Below are 21,082 nucleotides of genomic sequence, written 5' to 3'. Positions count from 1 at the left end.
GGGTGATTTCACGGATGGTTCAGGAGGATTATGAGTGATGGCAAAATTTCAGATAATTTAACAAAATAATAAATTGAAGAGGAAAATCTGATAAGACCAGATTTATCTATTAGCAAAACCACAAAAGGAGACTATTACCTGGGTAGTCACAATAGATGACAAAGTAAGCCTCCTCTGGTACAAAAACTAAGACCAATGGCAAACAAGTAACTAGGAGTAGCTTCTGTATTTAGGAAAAGATGATGGTGGAGAAAGGCAGGGATACAGGTGGGCAGAAGAAAGAATGGGAGGAAGGCTGGGGTTTAAAAAGGGCTAGTCAGGTATAACCAAGCTGCTTGTCTGACCTGTCTGATTATTGTCGTTTGTCCTGTGACAATCTGTTGAGGGAATTTTCCCAATCTGATTTCCCAGTTAAAGAATTTGTAAGTAGACTTATCAAAGTTGATGGCTGTAAGTAGCTCTGTTCCCTTTGAATGTTCTTTGTATCAATTTTGGAAAACGCAAAATTTTACAAAAACATATTAGGATTTTTTCAGCTTTTAATCCCTAAAACATATCAGAAGTGCAAATCATTTCTGCTATTACATTTCTTAGAAGTTCTTAGGAGCTTCACAATAGTAAATTTAAAGTTTTATCTGTTTAAAGGAATAGTTGGAGTACTAAACGTTCTCTTGAAGTTTTTTATCTCCAAAATTTATTTAAAGGCACCTGGAAACAAACAAAAAAAACTGCATTTTAAATTCATGACTGATTTTTTTACTTTGTAATTCAAATTTTACTCTCTTGCTGGTATGATATTGCTACCTCGCTGTTTCACAGTTGCCTAACTATGAAAGCCATGATTTTCTAATTTAAAAGTCAAATAGAAGGTAGGAAAATGCCAGTATTTTTCTGTTATTCAGTATAAAGGAGCTAAGAAAAAACAAATCTAATATTTTTCCTTCAGATATAACTTTCTTAAATACTAATTTATTATGTTCAGATTCGCTGTGCAAAGAAATGCTCACACTTTTGTTTGTGGAACTAAACCAGACCTCTAAACCTTTAAAAATATACACGTGACTAGTTTTTCCACCAGTGACTGCAGTAAAGATGATGAAAACATCATTTAATTTTACAGTTTGAGAGTTCAGAGACCAAACAAAGTAGGTATCATATTTAGCAATACCAGAAAATAAGTATCAGTCCTAGTCAGCCTGTTTCAGTTTCTCATAATCGTTTAGTGAGCCGATTGCAGTGGCCTTGGTAGCTCAATTCAGGGGAAGCAAGACACTGAACTCTCTTGGGGGACTGTCTCAGGAGCCAACACTCTCAGCCACTTAACTCAGTCAACACAAAATGCGAGGAACACAGATACACTTGAAGAATGTACCAAGTGCTCAGTGCATACATGGGATTTTACAATGTACAGTCTTCTCCCAGCAAGAGGTGACTCCCAAATATGGATGAAATCCCTCTGAATACAAAAGCTGAAGTGATGGGGGCACCTCCATTAGCAGAGGGTGGCCTGAGTTCCTCCCTGTCCCCTCTCTACAAGCTACTGTGTGTTTTACTTTAGATCAATGTCCTGACCTGATCTGCCTACTGCATGAGAAAGAAAATCCTTTCTGACTAAAAATGAATGTTCATCTTGAAAAGCAACAAACATCTTCCTGAATGTGGCTGGCTCTTGGCTGCATACTAAATAAATGTTACCACTTCAAGGAGTAACTACTAAGGACAGCCTAGCAGAGCCTTTGGCAGTGCTTCCAAGAGCTCCTGGTAGGTTGTTAAGACATCTCTGAGCAGAAGACATTCGAAGAAAGGTAATGAGAACTACAAACAACTCCAAACCTCTTATAAATCCACAGTGCAGAGCTGTGGTCTACAGAATTATATTTGTCTCAAATTTATTTTTCTATTTTTCTCCTCATGGAACTTGAGAATTTATATTCTGTCCATTTATTGGGCCACTTGCTAATTTCACAAGCATGGATTCATTTTCCCCTCCATTTGTTCAATAAAGCTAGGAAAATAAGTCCTTGTTTTAGAATTATTCTAACCTTTTTCTCATTTTCTATGTCAGCTAGGTTAGCTTAAAATCTGAAATTTTCTCTGGCTACATGACTTACAGGGAAAATACTGGAATCCAACAGAGTTCAGGTTTCTCTCAGGAGACACCTGCTTGACAGGGTTTTTGTTGCTAATGGTAGAATGTAAATGTCTGACTGCTTTCTACATGCAGCTTTGCTGATTGCACTTTGAAACTCTTTTCTAAAGACAAAATACTTGCAAAAATGTGTTCCTCTTTTGTCCCTATATACGCATTCCTTGAAATATGCATAGTGCTGGCAAAGACATAAATATCTAGTACCGATGGGGCAAAATAAACAACTACAAAATTATGGTTTTAGATATTAAATGTCTACATAATCTTTCAGAAGTGAATTTCAGATAGAGTTTGGGGTTTTTTTTTCTATTGTGAAAAAAGGAGCTGACATATTGCATTTCAATCACACCAGTCCAATATTTGCAAATTATGCCTGCATTATCTCTGAAGCTGTCTCTTTGTTTTTGAGGACTGAGAACGTTGGGTAAAAAAGCCTGAGGTTGGCAGAAAAGTCAGTCTGAAGCACTTTGGATTATTTCCCAGATCTGCTGTATCTCTTTCATGCTTTATAGTGACATCAGCATTTTACACCTCAATATTTATTCTAAAGAGGAAATAATTCTCAAAGCAAAATAAACAATGATATCAATTAATGAGCAGTTTTGCCAAGGAAGACAAATAAGAAGTCTCTATATATAGTACATATAGTATGGGCTGAAAGAAATATCTGTTAATCAAAAGACATTTCCTTTTTTTTCTTTTATTGAGGGGGTGGGGGTAGAGGAGGACCTTGTTAGAAATTTTATCATTTTTTAAAAATACAAGGTTTCACACTGTGCTTACTGAGTTCTGATAAGAAGTTCCTGAATATGTTGCAAGCTGGCAAAATGTACAGCAGTGAGTTCTCATCTTGTTCAAAGGCTGTTATTTTCTGGTAATGCATATATCAGATCTCCTGCAGGCATTCAAGAACCTAACCACCAGAAAAAGAGAGATAAAACTAAAGAGTGTCACAAACTTCAGTGTCTTTATCGATGTGCATCATAGAAATGTTGTCAATAAAGTAGCTGGAATAGAATTCGGTTAAGTGGATATCCGACAAGTTTTGCCAGGGAGAACCATGAGCTACGCAAGCTGGGCGTGTCCATTATTTATGCCAGAGTCCTCCAAAGAGCTCTCAGAAGAATATATGAGTCAGCAGTCCTACATCTTCCTCAAGGACTTCACTGGTACTGCAGTGAGTTGATGAATTGCTTGACATCCTGTCTAAAATGTGACAAAAACAAGTTCCTCATGATCTCTAAATTTTCTACTTTAGTCTACTTGTACTGCAGATGCTCCTTTTGGTGTTGTCTCTATTTCTAAGTTGTTGAATGAATCCTGGTTTGGAGTTTCAGTTTATCCTCCTATTTTATCAGCTCCCTATTAAATTTTTAGTCCTAATTTATTTAACCCAAAATACCTAGTAAAGACAATTTTGTGTGTGTGCGCAGTTTTCACTTCTGATTTGATTTCGAAAAATAATATAATTGTCATTTTATTCAACTCTGAAAGCATTTACACAGTAACTATGGAAGGGCAGCCCAATTTCTGTTATAATAGAGATCAGGGCAGATATTTTGCTCCTATACAGAACAAAACTATGGATATACAGGAAAAAAACCAAACTAATGTAGCATATTTTTTATGATTCATAAGCCTACTTACAGTTCCAGTTCTTATTCCAACATACAAGTTTCTCTCTATCTCTTTCTCTTCTCTTCAAATATATGTTGCTAAAGAAGTTAAATAGTTACTGAACTGGAAGGTAGTAAATTTAGATTGTAAAAGAAGATATGAGAAAAAATAGCATGTCTTTAGATAAAGGACTGCTTTGAAGTCAACATATGTTCACAAAAATAATTTCACATGCTTCCATATCATTACAAAGTCTTCATCCCACATAAAATAGGTAGTCTCATAGACTGGTTAAGTGAAATCATGCCTCAGAATTTTACTAATGCCTTTAATATGATCATTCTACTCGATAGCTGAGATAGCCATGTTTCGTTGACTTTAGAGGGATTGCTTCAGTTCTGTATCTCAAATTTAAAGATACAATTGTTATTGCTTAACATAAGCACACAATTAAAACTGTTTGGAAGTTGTGCTACCTCTATGAATGCTGTAAACTGTGCAGCAATATAAAGCTCACTTTAATAACTTCAATTTCTTTTTTTATCATTTTGATCCTAGCTAAACAAACTTATTTTTCAGTGTGTCTCCTGATCATGCTGTCTTGAAACTCTAGTTTTCCTTATACCTGTGTCTGGACTGTGATATTCCAGGCTATTGAAACAACTCTTCCATATTCAAATTGCACTACTGTCCTTCAGCAGGGATTTAGAGTAAGGTACAGAAAACACATCTCCTTTTAAAAGGGGAAGGAGATATTGATAATCATTAAACTACATAGTCATGTAGATTCCAGAAGGAGTCCAGAGTGAAAACTAAGGGTTAATACTCCCAAAACACATGAATTGTCTATACTGGAATGAGAGCAGCTAGCATGGGGCAACCATAGGATGTTGTGCCTCAACAACCAGATTTTTTCCAGCAATGGCGATGTGGTCAGACAGAGGGCAATCTTTTGAAGGGTTTTTAATAAGAGTACTTATTTGGGAGGAGAGTTTCTTGGATTTATATTAATAAATTAAAAATTCAATTATTTTTGTCTTTGGTGACATTTATTTGGTTTGGCAGTCTTGTTATTTTCTTGGTTACAATATTTTCTTCAGATGTTCAGGCAACTGAAGACAAATCCTAAGCTATTTTGCAGTCATCACTGCAAAGTTACCCAGACCACAAAATTGTCATGACAGCAGAGAAATAGTCATTAAACTTGTATCTTGATTTAGGGCAAATCTGGGAGAAAACTTCCAAAGGAGTTCCTCTAGAAAGCACATTCAAGTGGCCCCTCCCACAACTGGTTTGGGAAAAGATTTCCTTAGAGAAAAGTGGAAAAAATCTGTTTATTTAACAGGCAAAGCATTAACCAGCACAAAAAGTGAACAATATTAAACAATAAAACCTCTTGCTGCTCCGAAGAGATGACAAACTCAGCAAGTGCCCTTGGTGGGCTGTAGCTCAGCTCACTCAGTCTGTTATCAGTTGCTCCGGTGCTGGAAATGCCACAGGCCAGGCCCGACCCAGTGGGTCACGGGTGTGAGCTGCCGCTGCTCCTCTGGGTGTTCAGTCTAGAGCAGGTTCAAACAGTCCATGAAAAAGAAAAAAACACAGTCCAGGGAACTTCTCTGCCTCAGCTAGCTAAAAACTAACTAAAAGCAAAGGAGAGCTATGTCCTGATGACCACTGCAGAGAACACAGTCCAGGAGAAGGATGCAAGGGAGAAGTGCAGTTTCTGATAACAAACTCTGCACTTCTTCTCCACCCGTTTTGCTTTTGGAACCAGTCATAAAGGCGCAATATTTCTTTCTGGGCTAAACTGATGAATGGGGATAAAAGCATCATAAAGTCACCCAAGGACAACTTGAAACTCGGACAGAGATAGAGAGATATACCTTAGCAGACAGTGCTGAAATTAATACCAGAAGTAATATGGAGTAATATGAAATTAAACCCAGAATTAATATGGAGTACCAAAAAGGTAATAAGGAAGAAGAAAATAAAGAACATGGTTTCTTATTATTTTCATTCCACGATTATCTTATACAAAAGGCAGTTTAAGATGACCAGGATGAGTTCAGCTGTGTTATTCTCCAAGAATCAACTATTCCCCTGGCAGTGATCTCTTCATATGGGTGTTGACCAGCTCAAAATGAGGAGTGGGTTCAGGAAACAAATAGGAATATTGTTTTTTCTGCTTGCATGATGGACATTACATGACTGATGGCAGTAAAACACGGTAGATTCATCTGGGTATCCTTTCTTGTGGTGTTAACAGCCCTGCAGGTGAGGAAGTGCATGTGCTGGAAAACCAACATTCTGATAGGTTTGAATCACATGCATGATAAAGATATTTAGTGCTCTTTGTTCTGCTTGCCTCTGCACCCTTGCATGACTGAGAAAATAACACTGAAGAGTAAGGATACCTTGGTATTACCTACTACCTTGCTTAGATGGAAAAAATATTAATGTGTTAGAAAACAGCTGGGACAATGCATCACTCTGTAGTTATCTGATGGAAATGTATTCTTGTTTGATTTTGATTTTCTAATGCTGTCCTAATTGATTTAGCATAAACAACAGATTTATTTTCCATGCACAGTCATATCAGACACAAATATGACTTCAAATACTGAAATATAGAGCATTTATTGGTAAGGTAAGCATAAAATCAACTCTTCACAGGTAGTTTTCTGTCTTTCTCCAGCTAAGAAGCTCTGTCCTTAGGATGTGTCTTTAAAGTACTCCAGAAGCAGAGAAACTGATAGTGAAACTGTCTTTGGGTTAAGCATTTTGTATAATATACGTGTAAAGCTACAGTCAGTTTAGTCACAATGATTCTTTCTTAAAAACTTTTGTCAATCATAAAGTTAAAATCCATAAAGAAGTCACAGGATAAAATTTCCGATTTTTTTTCCCTTTTTTCTCAGCCAAAATAAATTAGAATTTCTATTTATTTGTATTTTACTTCTATAGAATTTCTCTCTTATACATGATTGGGAAAATTTATGAAGGCTAAATTCAACCAGACTCTATAGATTACTATTCTGTAAGATTCTGCAGTATAATAGTACATTCCAAGACATCAGATACATATTTGTTTTCATTAAGGGTAGCTGCAAAGTTGAGGTTTCAAACAACCTATCACTTGGTTGAATAAATGATATTCATTTAATATCCAGAGTTACAGGTAATTTTGTTCTGGGAAATTAAACCTCTGTGTCTGAAGCTTGAGTTCTATTTGTAATTCTTCTATTTGCATTGGGATTTGGACTAAATGACATTTTATACTAATACTACAAACTCTCAGCTGAGAGTGATGAGGTAAAGAAAAGTATGATTCTTCTGACAGGAAATTTGCTTCACAAATCTTAGGGGAGCTTTGGACTTGTAGTATGCTGACAAGATCAAGGCAGAATTTCTTCTGGAGCTTGGACACCAAGGTAAAAGATTTATCTGTTGGGAAGTGGGACTGACAAGTCCAGGTGCCTTTGGCAGGATTTCTTTATTTATTTACTTTGTCTGATGGTGAGGAATATTCACTGCTATTTGCACTGCTAAGAAGATGTTGAAAAAAGCCTGGACAACTTGTGCTGTTTGTAGAGGCTGTTGCTGACATTAAGAAAGTCCCTATTTCTCAAATGGCCTTGAACCTGAAATGTTAACCAGAAAATATGTAAGGTCCCTACAGTACTGTACAGTGTTTAGACAGATAGAGTCATAGAATCAAAATCATGATGTATTCTGCAAAGAGGAATGAGTTAATAAGGAGGGAAAAAAAACATCCAATAACTGAAAGCTACAGGAATGAAATGAAATGAATCTCTTTCAACTATCAGAGAAGTCAGTCTGAAACATGAACAAGCTATGTGAGGGCAATCTTTGACAAGTGACTGAGAATTGACTACAGCACAGAAGAATTTCACCAGGTATTTGCTTTACCCTCTGTCATGCCATCCATTTAGCAGAGTGGTATTTGCTTTACTCTTTAACATACCATCCATTTATTTTACACATCAAATGGATATTGAGTATACTGGCACTTAAAGACTAAGATGATGAGAAATAAGAGTGTACAAATTGTAACTTCACTGTCTACAGTTATCTGTGCTATGGAAGAGCAAGGCACAATTTAATCTACAAACTCACACACGGGCAGGGCCCCTGTGGCTTTTTCCTTACAGGCAAAGTGTCTCACCTCACTTTTTTTTTTATTTCACAAGGAGAGCAGGATGAAAGTTTACTGCTCTCATTCTCCCATTTGATGTCAGGAACTAATGCCTATTAAATTGACATTAAAAAGTCACAATACAGAAGACTGTATTAAAAAAGGTAGTAATGCTCAGGTCTGAAATATATTAAAATAAAAGCATTCAGCTCCTTCAGTTAAAATTAATAATAAGTTAGACATCTTTCAGCTCCTTCAGTTAAAATTAATAATAAGTTAGACATCTAAATCTGAGAACATCAGAACTTAGGTAGGCTTTTTCACCAGGAGTAAATTCAAAGAATCATAGAAAAGTTTGTGTGGGAAAGGGAAGTAAAAATCATCTATTCTAATCTCCCTGCCTTGCACAGAAAATCTTCCACCAGACTGGATTGCTGAATGCCCTATCCAGCCTGAACACTTAAAGGTATGGGACACAACAACAACCTGTTCTAGAGCTTCACAAAGCCCACAGTAAAGATTTGCTACCTGAAATGACTCTTTCAGTTTAAAGCCACTCCTCACTGTCCTATCACTACATGCCCTTGCAAAAAGTCCCTCTCCAGCTTTCTTTTATGCCCCCTTTAGGTGCTTGGTAAAATAAAGGCAGGATGGTGTTCCCCAAGACAGACTGTAATAAACTCCATCCAAGAGCAGAAAGTCTGAAGGTCCACCCCTCAGGAGACCTTCACAACATTCCAAATTATATGAACAACTTACAGTGTTTGTTGAAACTCAGAAAGCTGGAATGGCTTCTCTTATATACATATATTGTCAATTTTCCATCTATAAACTCGAGTGCTCACCCCAAGAGTGCAATATTTAGCTTAAAAAGTCTACCCACATACTGCCAGAAAATAGGAAAAAATATTGCTACAGCTCTTATTCCATGCTCCTTTTCTCAGCACATCTCATTGTCATGGTTTAGGACTGGTATTCCCCAGTTTAGTGTTTCCACTGAAACACTCCAAACCATGTGCTGCTTCCTCTCTCCCCACACCTGCCCCGCTGCAACTCACTGCATCGCACTGGAGAGGAGAATTGAATGTACAAAAGGTAAAGATCACATGTTGGCAGGGAAACATTTTTATCTTGGGGGCCTGATCTACCTGTCTATTATTGCATTGCTCTTCAGTAGCCCAGTCCTTGGGTCCATGTGCATCTACATGACACACTTTTATACCCAGCTTCTCTACCTGGGAAGTGATGTCTTGCCACAATTTAGCAGCCCAGAGAGTTTTACCTCTCTGAGTTTTTTTTTCCATTGAGAGTTTTTTTTTCCATTGGTCCACCCACAGCCACAGAGCATTTGTTAACATCCATGAGTCAGTGTAGAGGCAGTGTTGGCCATTTCTCTCATTCAGCGATATCTAAAGCCAGATGAATGGCTTTCAGCTCTGTGACCTGACTGGTCACAGAGCCAACAGCTACCCACAAGCCAGCCTCCTTGCGCCCAACAGCTTCTGAGACTCACAGTGTAGGACTCCATAGAGCGTGTATGTAGCCCCAAACCATAGTTGCAACAGGCAGTAAAGAGAGCACATCACTTTTCATTCTGGTAACTGATTATACAGTGAAGCCTCCTCAGCATGTCCTCCTCTTCTGATGATAGTCCAAATATTTTGCCTTCAGGCCAGCTCGTGATGACTCCCAAGATTCCTGGGCATTTGGGGTTTACTATTCAAGCTTGCAGTGTGATCAAGTGAGACACTTGCTCCATGCAGCATCAGTGGCATGACATGTGGAAGGGACTTTCCCTTTTGATATCCAGACCAGCACTGGCAGTCAAGGTGTCAGGAGAGGCTGTGCTTCAGTGCCAATCACTTCTGAAGTGGCTCAAACCCCTTTGTAGGCTGACAGTCTCTCTAAGTTGGAGGTTTATAGCCTGCAGATCCTTTGTATCTCTGACTCCAAAATCCCAGGAGCTGTCCTCAAGTCTCCCTAGTTACTTTTTGCCAGAAAGCTCCATGAAAGACCATTCTTCCCCGCTGCAGCATAGAGCACATTTTTTGCATTTTGTCCTGTACTGATTGGCCCAAGTGCTACTGCACAAATTATATCCTGCTTAATTTGTTCAAAAGCTTGTTATTTTTCAGGACACTGCTTAATATCATTCATCTTTTGGTTCACCTGATGCAGAGTACAGTCTGACTGTACTCTGCAATATGCATTGTCCAACAAACCTCAGCACCTAGGAAAGCCTGTGATTCCTTCTTGTTGGTTGGTGAGGACATTGCTGATATTTTATTGTTTGTTTAAGTTTTATTTTATTCTTGTCTTTTTTCTTTCCAATATGATTTCAGGATTTTTCAGTCAATTACTTCCCACAGATACAACTATGGCAGTAGATGCATTTATTGTAGATGGTGTATACAAGGGAAAGACTACTTTATCTTGTTTAAAACTTTGGTCTGTTTCTTATCCCTGATGTATACAAAGGGACAGTTCAGGTTGTGTTTCATAGATCTGAAGATTTTGTCCTTCATTCTAAGGAAAAAACTTCATGAAAATTCAGTAATGCTCCACCTATTTCAAATACTCTTGCAGAAAAAACCGCTGTATTACATATCCAGTTCTGTATTCAGGTTTTCTGATAGAATGTTGTGTCATAGAAAATACTGCACATACTGTGATTAAATCCATACATATGTACTCAGACATTTGTTCCTCTAGAAAAGACAAGTTAAACAGTTACTAACTGTTGATCACTCTTGGTGGTCACTACTTTGAAAAGGGCAGTTTCCCTACCTCAATATGACATAATGTTGATAGAATCTTCACAAAAGAGATTTCATATTATTACAGTGGACACAAGATATGTCTTTTGACCAAAGTTTTGTTTTTGCCAGATTTTTTGCCAGAATTTACAGATTCTTCTGGATGTCTTCATAAGAAAGAATCTCTTTTGGGATATATATATATATATATATATATATATATATATATATATATATATATCTCATCACCCAGGAGCTTGATTTTTTTTATTTTTTTGAAAATTGCAGGTATTCATCTGCTAGAAAGCAATTACATTTAGATATTTATATTGCCAGTACCTAGTAGCTGCTCAATATATACACATGGGTCAGTGTCTTATTTATATGTCCAACCTTAGCAATAGAGCTCATCAATAACTCATGCTGAGTTAACAAATCAATGCTGTTATCAATTTGGCCTAGACCTTTCAACCAGGCCAGCTTGTACAGATTTTGGCACTTAAGATGTACCACTGAGTCATGAATGAAGGGTATAATCTATATTTTTCTAATTTCTTGACTATGTCTATGTAGTCTATGACTATCTATGTAGCTAGTGTCCTAGAAGTTTGATTAAATGAATGTGTATATACATTTTATCTACTGGGAAATGAAAATTTGCTGTGCTTTAAAAATGCATAAATATGAATTTCCCTGTTTATTACCAATTCATTACAGTAAGGATTGATTAATAATTGTATGCAAAAAATATTTCTGTGGAGTACAAGATTGCATTAACATTTGAATCAAACAGATTATTCATAATATTGTGTCATTTCATTTTGTGTATAAAATGACATAAACCAATCCTTGCTGTTGTATGTTTGCATGTAGTGAAGTACAGTGTTAAATGGCCTCATACCATTTCAGTTGCAAACATTAATTTTTCCATGTCAACTTTATCTTTAGAGACTACCTTTAATTTGTGTTTGCCTTTTCTAGCCAGTATAATTCAGAAGATTTACAAACTCACTCTCATATGTACAGACACTTAATTTTAATGGTAAGCTAAGTTATAGCAAGATACTCTGTAGAAATGAGTGGGGGGAATAAAAAAATTGTTTATTGATTGTATGCTTGAAATAATACTTTTTAAGTAAAATATCACAGAAAAAAAGGGAAAAAATTACAGTATTTTGATTATACTTACTAAAAAAAAGAAAAAAAAAGTATTTGTTGGTGAGACATTTAAATCATCAGAGCAATAGTAACCTTAGAAGAATTATAGTGTCCATTCAATTGATGGCTATAGGATTGGCAGTGAAGGAATAATACTTTTTTTAAACTTCAATCAAGACCACTGGGGTGATGAAAAGACTTGCAATTCAAGGCGTACAAGAGTCTGAGGTGGTGAAAGGGACAAAGACAAATGGACAAATGCTTCAAGGGGAAATTTGGTGACAGCAGAGATGTTTGGAGGAAGGAAGAAGGAGTTATTCTTACAGGGAAAAGGAACCTGAGTAATGCTGCGTTGATCCTACAAGTCAGTCTGAAATCATTGAACTCGTTGCCTGGTGTTCAAGGCCAGGTTGAATGGGACTCTCAACAACCTGATCTAGTGTGTGGCATTCCAGCCCATGACAGAGGGGTTGGAACCCGATGATATCTATGGTTCTTTCCAATTCAAACTATTCTGTAATTCCGTGTTTCTACGAAAAAATATTCCTGCATATTTAACAAAATGTTTTAAAACAAAATTTAACAAAATACACTAGCAGTAATATAATTTATTCATGCTCTATATGCTATGTGCATACAATAAATATATTGTAAAAATCAGATCTCATTAAATTAAATCTTGAAATCTAGTAACCAAAAGATGTAAAGGAGGACTGAAGCCAAATTATTTAAAATACTTTATCAGAAAAATAATACAACTGTAGCTTTTTGTGATTTTAGGACATACTACACTTTTATGAAAACTGTTTTTGTGATGTTAAATGCAGAGCTTATTGTGTCTCTGTATTACAGAAAGAGCTAAATAAGCAGGTTCTTACACATTAACTGATCATAACAAAATGCCTGACTTTCCATATATGTGTTCTTCACTAAACATGGAAAAATTATAATAATTTAATTGGGATCATAAATAGTGTTATGCATTATGACATAGAATCACAAAATGGTGGAATATGCTGAATTGGAAGGAACCCACAAGGACATTGAAGTCCAGCTCCTGTCCCTCCACAGGACAGCCCCAAGAGTCACATCATGTGCCTGAGTGCATTTTTCAAATGCTTCTTGAACTCTGTAAATCTTGGTGTGGTGACCAATTCCCTGGGGAGCCTGTTCCTGTGCCCAAACACCCTCTGAGTGATTAAACCATTTCTAAAATCCAACCTAAACCTCCCCTGACAAAACTCCAAGCCATTTTCTCAAGTCCTGCCACTGTCACCAGAGAGAAGAGGTAAGTGCCTGCCCCTCTTCTTCCCCTCATGAAGAAGTTGTAACTGTGATGAGGTCTCCCTCAGTCTCCTCCAGGCTGAACTGACCAAGTTACCTCAGCGGCTCCTCATATGGCTTTACCATAAGGCCCTTCACCACCTTTGTTGCCCTCCTTTGGATGCTCTCTAATACTTTAGTATCTTTCTTCTATTGTAGAGCCTAAAACTGCCCCCAGCACTCGAGGTGAGGCCGCCCCAGTGCAGAGCAGAGAGGGACGATCCCCTCCCTTGCCCAGCTGGTGATGCTGTGCCTGATGGACCCCAGGGCAAGGTTGGCCCTCCTGGCTGCCAGGGCACTGCTGACTCGTGTTCAGCTTTCTGTCAGCCAGGACCCTCAGATTCCTTCCATAGTGCTCCTTTCCAGCATCTTGTTCTCCAGTCTGTACATTCATGCAGGGTTGCCCCTTCCAAGTGCAGAATCTGGCACTTTCTCTTGTTGAACTTTGTATGGTTGGTGATTGTCCATTCCTCTAACTTTTGAGGTCTCTCTGCAGGGCGTTCCTGCCTTTGAGGGAATTATCAGCTCCTTGCAGATTTCTATCTTCTGCAAACTTACTTAGTATCCCTTCAAGTCCATGTATGAAGACTTTGAAGAGCACAGGGCACAAGATGGAGCCCTGTGGTACCCCCGTAGTGACAGTTTGACAGTCTGACGTCACCCCATTCTCCACAATTCTTTGCACCTGACCCCTGAGCCAGTTGCTCACCCATTTCACGATGTGTTTATCCCGGTGAATGCTGGACATTTTATCCAGAAGGATCCTGTGAGAGACATGATGAGGAAACAATCTTTGCAGAAGTAAACCAGCAGTATATATTAACTGTCTATATTTTAAACAAATTGAAAACCAGTTGACTGAAAACGTTGAATTAAAAGCCCAAAATTATTCTTTCCTAAAAAGTCATCTCTTAATTTATATGAGCAAGAATCTCCAGGCAACAGCTAAAATCCCAGGCCACATTGCAGAGAGGTTAAAGGAGAGTTTCCTTATCACTTGACAACGCTGTCTATTTAATCTTTATGTAGTGGTTAAAGCAAGGATGTTTTGTTTTGATTTATTTTCTGTTTTGTTTTGTTCACCCTGGGCTCATATTCTTGTTGATATACCAGACAACCAGGTATGACAAATTCTTTTCTCCCATGGCCATCCTAGTAGCCCAGGTAAAGGACACTGGTTGGTCATCAACTTAAAGTATACCATTATGAACAAGTATTGCAAAATTATTTTTTTACCACAAAATTTGAGTGACTTCATGCATAACCTATCCTACTCATAACTGACACTGCCAGAAAGTCCCCTATTTACTCGCCTGTTCTTTTCTGTACATATCATAGCTTTTGATATGTTTGAGAAGAGACATGAGAAATCCAGTTCTATGGCCAGCAGTGAAATTCTGTTAATGGTCTCTGAAGTAAAAGGGATTTCTTACTCTGGCATGAACAGAATTAATAAACCTTGCATTACTTTGAATGTAACTGGTTTGTCTAAGAGGAACATAGTAAAAAAAACCAAAAAAAAACCCCAAAAAACCTATCTGAAAAACACTGTTTCCAGCCTCAATAAGGGATTGTTCCTGTAGGACCTTTATTTGGCTGACATATAGTCTTCTAATCTCCTGGAACACACAATTACTTCTTACAAACATTGTACAACACAATAGTCAGCAAGAGGCCTAAATCAACAGAAATTGCTCATTATTTGTCTAAAGTGTTCCAAAGCCAGTTATTCTTCATTAATTACACCTACTAATGTTTGAACACCAGTCTTATAATCTGCCAAAGCCATATATTGCATTTTAACCCTTCCAATTTTTATGTGAATCAAAAACAGAATCCAGATTTTGATTTTTAAGCCTGATTAGTTCTTTGTAATATATGATGCTGTCACTAAAAAGTCAAAATCTGACATAAATTAACAGACATATAGCAAGAGAAACTCAGACTCCAGTGCTTGCTAACATACAGTAAATTTTGAGGTTTTAGAAGTGGTTGAAGGAAATATATTTGTTGGAAATTCAACAGAAATAACTCTGGTAGCTGACTGATTTGGAATTTCTTTCTACTAAACCACTTATTTCTTCATAAAATATTTTTTTCTCTCTAGAAAGAAGTTCTATAACGTCAGTATACTTTAAAATCTTTCATAGTTTCACATATTCAAAATATAAAAAAAAAATTTCATACCCTGAGGAATATACATTTCAATGAGATGCAATGGTGATTTAACACCCCAACTGTTCAGCTAATAGCTCTTGTTGAAGAAAAAAAGGTACAAATCTAAATATTCAGGCAAAGGAATAAGAAATTCCATACAGTAAATACAAACACTTTTGCAGAGAAGTATCATAGAAGAAACTCTTGAAAGAACCAGAATATTTAGCATAAACCCCATTGCCTACTACATCAGCAAGACTTTCAGTTGGAAGCAATTACATTGTACCAGTTCCCTATACAGGCCACTGAGGGATACCATTTTTTACAGATATCCATTTGGATATTGAGCCATTGACTACTACTCACTGGACATGGTTATCCAGACAATTTCTCATCTGATTAATAGTCCATCCATCAAACCCGTAACACTTCAATTTAGCAACTCAACTGTTGTGTGGGAATCATGTCCAAGGCCTTGCAGAAGTCAAGGTAGACAACATTAGTTGCTTAGTGACCAATGCAGTCACTGCATCATAGAAGGATGATCAGATTAGTCAAGCACAGCTTGTCTTTTTTGAAGCCATGTTGGCTATTTCTAATAATTTTCCTATCCCAGAAATTCTTTGACATACTTCTAGGAGGATCTTTTCCATGTTCTCAGGCAAAGAGATGAGTCTGACTGGTCAGGAGTATTCAGGGTCCTCCTTTCTTCCTATTTTAAAAATTGGCATGATATTTCTCTTTTTTCCAGTTACTGGTGACCTTCCTGACTGCTGCTTTGAATAGCAGCATAGCAAATATATCAGCCAGTTCCCTCGAGACCTTGGGATTCATGTAATCAGATCTTATGGACTTGTGCATGTACAGGTTCCTCAGAAAAACAGATAAAATAAATTAAATATGGATTAAAAAAGGCACAAATGAAATACAAATACAGATAAATATACTTAGCAAAATAAATAAACCATTTAAGAATTGTTTTTAATATCTTTAGTAAATGAATGTGCTGATTGAAAAATAAGAGCAGTATTGCTGCAAATATGTGCTTCAGGCCATATTATACTATGAAATAGACTTATTTTGGAAATTTTTGAGTACATAGGACTTCCAGAGATGGCTAGTTATATGAGAAAGTCAAAAAAAATAAATCGATCAAGCTTGTAGAATCTCTGGAATTTGTTTGAAAATTAGTAGAGTTGTTTAGATGCTTATTTACGGGTTTAAATGTGTTCAAACTCTATCTTTTGACCTTAGTGCTGTGTTTGAGACCCCACTGAAAATTAGTTACCTAGAGAAGAGTGGCACTCATGGCCTGATCCATCCATGACATTCTGCTACTGTCTATGTGTCAAATTTAATGGCTTGTGACAGGTCAATTAAACTTAAGGAACTCAAGGTTTGTATGACAGATTGGTTGTTTACGAAGTGAATTTATATGTGTACATAATGTAATAATTTGCATAGTTAATTTATTGTTGTTGTGAGCATTACATTTGCTTGTGTAAATTATACCAGTTTGCTGTTCAGATAAAAATGGATATTGATGGATTTGTTTTGACTCTGCACAGGTTGGCTTTGACTAGAAATTCATCTGGAAGTAATTCTTTGCTGTCTGGTGTCAGATGGCAGAGTACATCTGCACATCGGATCTGGGGACCAAACTCAGTGAAAGCAGGCAAAACTGCTCAGGTCTTGGTACTAGCAGAGTTCAAACTTCTGTTCACTGCTTGGGAAGAATGAGGAAGATAGAGCTTTGACTGACCACCACCACAGCTCAGTGCTCAGGGTTGTCACCAATAGATGTTGGGCAGTTAGTATGGGCATACGTTCATTTAAATTTTGTAAATACTTGTTTCAGGTAAAAGAGTTTCCTTAGAAAATATTTAAGAAGTGTAGGCCAAAACACTGATGTTTAGTGCAATTTCCTGGAAGGTGGGAAATTGAAATTTAACTGTGTTTTACAAAGGATAATTTTAAAATTACTGTCTGTTTTTGTTCTGTAACCATTGTAATCACTATATCACTGGACAAATAGAGGAATGCATCTTGACATTTTGTTTTCTTTCTTTTATTCCTGTCATATAGCTATCTAGGTTTATATATTTAATGTTGATATTGGATTATCTCTTTTTCTGTTGAAGAATTAGGCTTCTGTGTTTCTTTGAGGTTTACTTTTCGGTATTTATATTTAGATAGCTTAGATAATTCTTTATCTAACTTAGCCCATGTATTTATGAATTATTTCATGATCCTCTATGAACTTCTGAGAGACCTATAAATCTCTTGTGAAATAAAGGAGAGGATGTGGGGGGTAGTTTTGGAAAAATGGGCAGAAGAGTTGGTAGATTTTTAATGATATTGGTTTACAATTGGCATAAGCTAAATTAACTCTGCCTGCTGCTGAAAGGGACTCGACTGTTTTCATTCTTGTATCAGCACTTGCAATCAGGTGAGTCAGATCATTTATCTTTGGTGTTGGTTATTGTTTTCCCCCATGATTAGTTTCCAATCATAGCTAATCCTGCCTTGCTGTAGGGCCCCATGATTCTAGTGTTGGCTGAAGGGAGGCAGCAAAAACTGTAGCTGAGAAAGTTAAGAATGCTATTTTGGAAAAAAATGCACCTTTATTTTGGCTGAAACAGATAATGAATTAATACTCCAGGATGTACACAGGATTTCTCTTTCATGCCCAAGTAACTCTAGCTAAGGCCGAAATTCTCATCTGTGTACAAGAAGAGTGTATTCTGTTCACCTGAGACACAGTTTAATGTTCCCAAGTCTTTGTTATTCCTTTGTTATAGGTGTAATGAAATATACATTGGTAACCACCTTGAGGCTACGCAGAGAACGAAGCAATACATTGTGTGGATCATGCTTGTTAACTGCAGTTTTCATGTTGTGACTACATCACATCACTTTCTGAAAAGTAATGTCTTTCAAAAAGCTTCTGCAGGCTATGCAGAGTCTTTGTATTAACCTATAATATACCTATTATGTCTCAGCTCCTCTGTTTTGCTCACTCTCTCATGAATATAATCTTGCAGACTATGCCAGTGGCAACTTCTGAACTGGTGTTTCTTTTTTAAAGTGGGAGGCAATTACTGACAGGATGTAATCTGTTGGATTTCATTCCTTACTGTGACTCATTAAAGCGTACTTTACCTTCTGTGAATGCTAGAAAGGCTAACCCTTCCTCCACACGCCCTTTAAAAAATTAAAAATATTTGCTAGTGACTATCTGGCAAGTAATGCAAGGTAAACAGCCATTTCTAACTCATCTTGCTATACATTTTAATTAACGAGATTGTGCCAGACACATGAGGGTCTGGAAAAATTATCACTTGCATGAAAAAATACATAGTCTGTTTGCTTTAGATGAAGAAACAACAATTAGATTTGGCTCATATTTTTCTGTAATAAAATTATATTATATATGTTGAAATATGAACCTGTTTGTTTTCCATCTCTTACAATATTTTTTGCTCTTATTCATACAAATGCAAATAGACAGTAACTTCTGTGGAGAGGGGGTGATAGGTAAGAATCTGCCTATATGTCGTAAACTTGAGTACATTTAAATAAATGAATATATCACACATGTCAACAAAGACAGTCTATTGGGCTTCAGGCAAATGAAATGCTAAGCACTGCAAAGTGACATTTCAAGAAGGCACCTTCAAAAGGCTAAAATCAATTTTATAAATTCTTTAATGTTGCCAAACACAAAAAATAATATAAATTTTTAAAAACCTGCAAATTTTAATAAGCTGCCACCAATCTTCTCCTTACTGTTTTTTAAAGTTCATCTGTTTAATTGAAATAATTAAATATAAACATGCTTTCAAAATGAATTAAAAACCATGGTTGTTTCAAACTATATGTGGGATTTTCAGCATTACATGGCAGAGGCTTTTCATAGAACTTTCTTTTAATGCTTATAATAGTATTATTATTATTATTATTATTATTATTATTATTAGTATTATTATTAAACATTTGACCAACTAAAACATAAATAAATGTACATAAATACACAGCAATTATATAAATAAAATTCAATGAAAAGTCTATAGGATTTAATTCTGGGACCACTGTAATTTTCTCATCACACTTGCTAAATAATATAAACACTCCCTAAGCTCAAAAGGAGAGAGTTTTTTAGATTAACCATATGGTACTTCTATAAAATAACAACAAAATAGCACCTAGCAACAAGGCACCTAAATTTTATTTAAAATTTGGAAGAGATTTAGAGAAACACAGAGAAATGTGTATAAATACCCGATTGGAGAGTAAAGAAGGTGGAGACAAACTCTTCTCAGTGATATTCAGCAACTGGGCAAGAGGTGATGGGCACAAACTGAAACACAAGTCCATTTAAATGAAGAGAGCATGTTTTCACTGTAAGATTGGTTGAGACCTGGAACAGGTTGCTCAGGAACATACCTCACAGTCCTCATCCTTGCAGATATTCAAAACCCAACTGAACATGTTCCTGAGCAAGCTGCTCTAGCTTGACCCTATTTTCAACATGAGGGTATTGAACTACAGTCTCCATAGAACTTCTTGGGTTTCTACTATTCTGTGATGCTGTGCCTTTTTTCTCTCTGCTTCCATAAAGAGAAATTATGTGCCCATCATTCAAGATAGATGCAGAAGTTTTCACTGAAGGATTTAGGGAGCAATTTTCCAAAGCATTAATTGTTTCCACTTTTCACCATTTACCTCACCAGTGCACAGCTAAATACATTAAGGAAATATACTCAATTATAGTCACAAACCCATCCACTGATGCCAGCAGCTCTGCAGTGTAACTTTCTCATGTTCATTAACGTAACACTAATTTAATTGGTTTTGTATATGATTGAATTTCTTTTTTTCCACTTTAAATATCATATTTTCAATAGCCTAGTTCTACCACAACTTTAGTAAAGGAAACAAAGAAATATCCAACTGCGCTGCCCATAATGAGCATCATGAAATGTCACAGCATGTTTTAACAGAGAGATGTTTTACTGCAGTAACAACAGATATTCTAAAATCATATTTTTAATTTAATTTACTTTTTAGTATATATCTAAAGAAAAGAAAGTAACAACAACAAAAAACCCTAAAAATGTTAGACAATTTCAGGGAATTCTGAAAAGGCTGCTGGACAAATAAGCAGAAGAAGAAGATCTTTCTGATGTTCGCAATCCACAAAGTGCTGAAGGTGAGAAAACTTTATAATGAAATATCATCACATTTCTGCCTTTCATAGAATTCTCCAACTGATCTCAGTGATCATTGTCAGAGATATTATATTGTTCCCTATGGACATAACATTGGAGGTGCTGCAGTCTTTATATCTCACATAACTGATATATCATTTTAAGCCAAATAGCTTATGTCTTCTACTGATAAATAAAGTCTTAAATATCTACTCTTTCTTTACACTATTATGTTCAACTATTTTCCAAATACTTAGCTTTCAGTTCCTGGGTCTGATCATAGTGTTTGCTGAATACAAATTCTTAATATACTAGCTTACTGGCAAAAATAATTAAATTAATAATTTGTTCTCTTAAGACCTCTGCCAGCTATCTTTTGTGATCCTAAAGATTAAACGGATGGTTGAGTATGTACAGAGGCTCGGAAAGTCCATATAATTCACACCTTACTGATGGCAGAATGAACTTGCATAGGTCCCCAGCCACAATAGATTCGTCATCTATAAAATGATTTGAAATGAGGGATATATGGATAGGCTGTGAATAAGAAACTTAT

This window comes from Motacilla alba, chromosome 3, assembly GCF_015832195.1.
Source record: "Motacilla alba alba isolate MOTALB_02 chromosome 3, Motacilla_alba_V1.0_pri, whole genome shotgun sequence".
Classification (NCBI taxonomy): domain Eukaryota; kingdom Metazoa; phylum Chordata; class Aves; order Passeriformes; family Motacillidae; genus Motacilla; species Motacilla alba.
This window is presented reverse-complemented; position numbering follows the sequence as displayed.